Consider the following 5655-nt stretch of genomic DNA (forward strand, 5'->3'; position numbering starts at 1 on the left):
ATCATAGTTTAATGGAATCTAATCATACTCAAGCACTACAAGGATTATTCTTCACAGTGTTATTAGGACTATACGTTACAATACTTCAAGCATATGAATATTGAGAAGCACCTTTTACCATTGCAGATGCAGTTTATGGATCAACATTCTTTGTTGCAACAGGATTCCATGGTTTACACGTAATTATTGGAACAATCTTTTTATCAACATGTCTACTTCGACACTCAATAAATCAATTTTCACCAAGACATCACTTTGGATTTGAAGCAGCAGCATGATACTGACACTTCGTAGACGTAGTATGATTATTCTTATATATCTCTATTTATTGATGAGGTAGATAATTGTTTTTCTACTATAAATAGTACATTTGACTTCCAATCAGAAAGCTTGATATAAATCAAGAAAAACAATTCTAATTCTATCAACAAGAGTTTTCATTAGATTTATTATTCCAATAATTGTTATAATCCTGGCAACAACACTATCAAAAAAATTAATTAATGATCGAGAAAAAAGGTCACCATTTGAATATGGGTTTGATCCAAAAAGATCAGCACGAATACCATTCTCAATACGATTCTTCCTAATCGCAGTAATCTTTTTAATTTTTGATGTAGAAATTGCACTAATTCTACCAATTGTAATTATTTTTAAAACTTCAGACATTATAATCTGAACAGTATCAACAATATTTTTTATTCTAGTTCTATTAGGAGGACTATACCATGAATGAAACCAAGGAGCATTACAATGAGCAGAATAAAGGGTTGTAGTTAAATATAACATTTGGGTTGCATTCAAAAAGTATTGATATTATCAATCAACCTTAAATAGAATAAGAAGCGAAATATTGCAGTCAGTTTCGACCTGGAAGATTGGTATGTACTACCCTTATTCTTATTAATTGAAGCCAAAAAGAGGCGTATTACTGTTAATAATATAATTGAACTATAATAGTTCCAATTAAGGAAATGTAAAGCCAATATGAAAGCTGCTAACTTTTTATATTAGCGGTTAAACTCCGTTAACATTTCTAAAATTTATATAGTTTAAATAAAACATTACATTTTCACTGTAAAAATAATATATCTATATTTATAAATACTTAAAAGTAAAAATACTTCCTTAACATATTCAGTGTCACGCTCTAATTATAAGCTATTTAAGTAAACGAAAAACAATATTACCAAAATAAATATTCAAAAAATAAAAGTTAAAAGATAAATCTTGAAATTAGAATCATATCAACCTTGAATATAACCAATTAAATAAATAAATAATCTATATAAACCTTGACCACCAAGTAATTCACCTCAACCATAATCAAATGACTTAGATGAATAATAACCTATTTTTAAAGGAATATATCTAATAAACTTAGTTGAAAGAAAAGGTATAAATCATATAGAACCAGCAAATCTAACAAAAGAAAGTATACTTAAAGAAAATAAATTATGAGAAAAATCAAAATTAGAAATAAGATAACCTAAATAAGCACCTAAAATAACAACTGTAATAGTTAAAAACTTTAAATAATAAGGTAAAGCAATCACATGAGGAATAGGAAAAATTAATCAAGATAAAAGACTACCACCAAAAACAGCAACAAACAATAGACCAATTATTCCAAATGAAATATAATAACCCTTATCATCAAAAGAAAATCTAGAATAAAAATTATTATCACCAGATATTGAATAATAAAACAAACGAAAAGAATAAGAAGCAGTTAAACCAGTAGAAAAAAAATAAAGAAAAAAAATTAAACAATTAATTCATCTTAAACAAACCATCTCAAGAATTAAATCCTTTGAATAAAATCCCGCTAAAAAAGGTATTCCACACAAAGATAAACTAGAAACATTAAAACAAACTGAAGTTAAAGGTATGAAATTAACAATTGATCCTATAAAACGAATATCCTGAGAATCCTTCAAATTATGAATTATTGAACCTGCACATATAAATAATAATGCCTTAAATAAAGCATGAGCCAATAAATGAAAAAATGCAAGCTTTGGATAACCTATAGCCAAAATTCTTATTATTAAACCAAGTTGTCTTAAAGTAGAAAGAGCAATAATCTTCTTTAAATCAAACTCAAAATTAGCGCCCAATCCAGCCATAAATATAGTTATACAACCAATTAAAAGTAAAAATCAACCACAATTATAAGTATCCAATATTGGTCTAAAACGAATTAATAAATAAACACCAGCAGTAACAAGAGTAGAAGAATGAACTAAAGCAGAAACAGGAGTAGGAGCTGCTATAGCAGCAGGAAGTCATGAAGAGAAAGGAATCTGAGCTCTCTTAGTTATAGCTGCTAAAACAATTAATATAGTAATGAGCTTTATTTCAAAAGAATTAGAAATAAAATCATAATAATAAATATAATTTCAACCACCAAAATTTAACATTCATGCAATAGAAATTAAAATAGCAACATCACCAATACGATTAGAAAGTGCAGTTAATATACCAGCACTATAAGATTTTACATTTTGATAATAAATAACTAAACAATAAGAAACTAAACCTAAACCATCTCAACCTAATAAAATTCTAATTAAATTAGGACTAATAATTAAAAAACCTATAGAAAGAATAAATATTAAAACAATAATAATAAAACGATTTATATTCTTTTCACCAGATATATAATCCTCTCTATAATAAATAACCAAAGAAGAAATATATATAACAAAAGATATAAAAATAAGAGATATTCAATCCAAAATTAAAGTTATAACAACTATAGAACCATTTAAATTGAAAAGCTCTCACTCAACAAAAACTCTATAATCAATTATTAAATAATAAATACCTAAAATAAAAATTATAGTTCTCGAAATAAACAAAGAAAAAAACTCAAAGAACAAATAGAAAATAAATTCACGGCCTAAGATGAAAAACTTCATATCATTGATTCCACAAAACAATATTTTTAATTAAAATACTTAAGCAAACTAAACAAAGAAATGTTCACCCTTTAAACAGAGAATATTTAAAGGCAATCAATGTAAAAGTAAAAGATGATATTCACGAAAATAACCAAGAGAACAAGTATAAACACCAGAATAATAATTCCCATGCTGAGAATAAGAATATATATACAAAGTATAAACAGCTCTAAAAAAAGATAGAAAAATCAAAGCAAAGAATCTAAAAGAAGATCAAGATATAATTCTATTTAATAATCTAATTTCACCTACCAAATTTAAAGAAGGAGGAGCAGCCATATTTGATGATCTTAAAAGAAATCATCATAAAGCCATTCTTGGCATCAAATTAATTATACCCTTGTTAATTAATAATCTACGTCTACCTAAACGTTCATAAATAATATTAGATAAACAAAATAAACCAGAAGAACATAAACCATGACCAACCATTAGAGAAAGAGAACCTACACAACCTCATCAATTCATAGTCATCAATCCACCAATAACCATTCTTATATGAGCAACAGAAGAATATGCAATTAAAGACTTTAAATCAACCTGACGAAAACAAATAAATCTTACAATAACACCCCCAGATAAACCTAAAGACAATCAAAAATAATTAAACTTTAAACCCAAATAATAAATAACCTTTATAACACGAAAAATACCATAACCACCTAACTTTAATAAATCACCAGCAAGAATTATTCTACCTGAAATAGGGGCCTCTACATGAGCCTTAGGAAGTCATAAATGAACCAAAAACATAGGTATCTTAACTAAAAAAGCCAAAATTATAAATACATAAAACATAAAATAATAAGAACCAAAATCAACCAATAAAGGAAAATATAAAGTATTAGAAAAATCATAAACCTTAAATAAAACTAATAATAAAGGTAATCTAGCAACCAAAGTATAAAAAATTAAATAAACACCAGCCTGCAAACGCTCAGGTTGATAACCCCAACCCAAAATTAAAAGTAAAGTAGGAACTAATCTAGCCTCAAAAAAAATATAAAAAGAAAGAAGACTTAATCTAGCAAATGAACAATAAAGCATAATTATTAAAATCAAAACCATAAAAACAAAAAAATTAGAATGATATGAACTTAAATAAACTTAACCTCTAGCAGTGATTATTAAAGAACAAATCCAAAAACTAAGTAAAATTAAACTAAAAGAATCATAATCAACTAAAAGAATCATAATCAAACTCAATAAGAAAAACAATAACTAACATAAATAAAGAAAGAACAATATATTCTAATCTCAAAAGAATCATTAATAAATGTTTACGTTTAGAAGAAAAAACATAAACACAAGCAAAATAAATCAATAAAGAAGTAAAAATAGAGAATATAAACATTAGTTTTAATAGTTTAAAAAAAACGCCGGTCTTGTAAACCGGAAATAAGTCCAGCCCCCACTTTTAAAACTTCAGAGGTGGAAAAGCTTCCATCATCGGTCCCCAAAACCGGTATTTTAAATAAACTAACCCCTGAAATGATCAAAATAATAATTATATCATTATCAAATGTAATAAATATTATTTTTATTAAATTAAGACACCCAATATCAATAATGCTTTTTATTATCCTTCAAACCTTCCTAGTTGGATTAATAAAAGGAACAATAATAGAAAGATATTGATTATCATATATTTTATTTTTAACATTTCTTGGTGGTATACTAGTATTATTTATTTACATTACAAGAATTGCATCAAACGAAATATTTCAGCCTAAATCAATCACTATAATTATTACATTAATAATGTGAGTATTTATCTTATTAATTTTAATTATTCTAGATATAACTATATTTATAGACTTTTTCAAAAACACCGAAACTATAAATATTGATAATTCAATCAATTATCAAGAAATAACAATATCTTTAGAAAAATTATATAATAGACCAACATTTATTATTACAATAATAATAATTATTTATTTATTTTTAGCACTACTAGCAGTTGTTAAAATCACCAATATTAATCAGGGACCTATTCGTAAAATAAGATAATTACTAATGAATAAACCCTTACGATTAAGACATCCTTTAATTAAAATTATTAATAACTCTTTAATTGACTTACCTGCCCCAACAAATATTTCATTTTGATGAAATTTTGGATCCCTATTAGGGTTAAGTTTGGTGATTCAAATCGTAACTGGACTATTTTTAGCTATACATTATACATCAAATATTGAATTAGCATTCAGTAGTGTAGTACACATCTGCCGAGACGTAAATAATGGTTGAATTATCCGAACCTTACACACAAATGGAGCATCTATATTTTTTATTTGTTTTTACTTACATGTAGGACGGGGAATTTACTATGGACCTTATATATATATACATACCTGAATAATTGGTACAGTGATTTTATTTTTAGTTATAGCAACTGCATTTATAGGATATGTCTTACCCTGAGGCCAAATATCTTTTTGAGGTGCAACAGTAATTACTAATTTATTATCAGCAATCCCATACTTAGGAACAGATTTAGTCCAATGTGTATGAGGAGGATTCGCTGTTGATAATGCAACATTAAATCGATTCTTCACATTCCATTTTGTATTACCATTTATTATTGCTGCTATAGCAGCAATTCATTTATTTTTTCTTCACCAAACAGGATCTAATAATCCTCTTGGACTAAATGGAGATATTGAAAAAATTCCATTCCATCCAT

The 5655-nt window shown here is 26.2% G+C and overlaps 1 pseudogene; it reads right to left on the bottom strand.

The window, feature by feature from the left end:
- Window positions 1–1276: 1276 nt before the first annotated feature.
- Window positions 1277–1967, bottom strand: LOC126301287 (NADH-ubiquinone oxidoreductase chain 5-like; annotated as a pseudogene).
- Between the last annotated feature and the right edge of the window lie 3688 nt (window positions 1968–5655).

The sequence above is a fragment of the Schistocerca gregaria genome, unplaced genomic scaffold, assembly GCF_023897955.1.
Source record: "Schistocerca gregaria isolate iqSchGreg1 unplaced genomic scaffold, iqSchGreg1.2 ptg000066l, whole genome shotgun sequence".
NCBI lineage: Eukaryota > Metazoa > Arthropoda > Insecta > Orthoptera > Acrididae > Schistocerca > Schistocerca gregaria.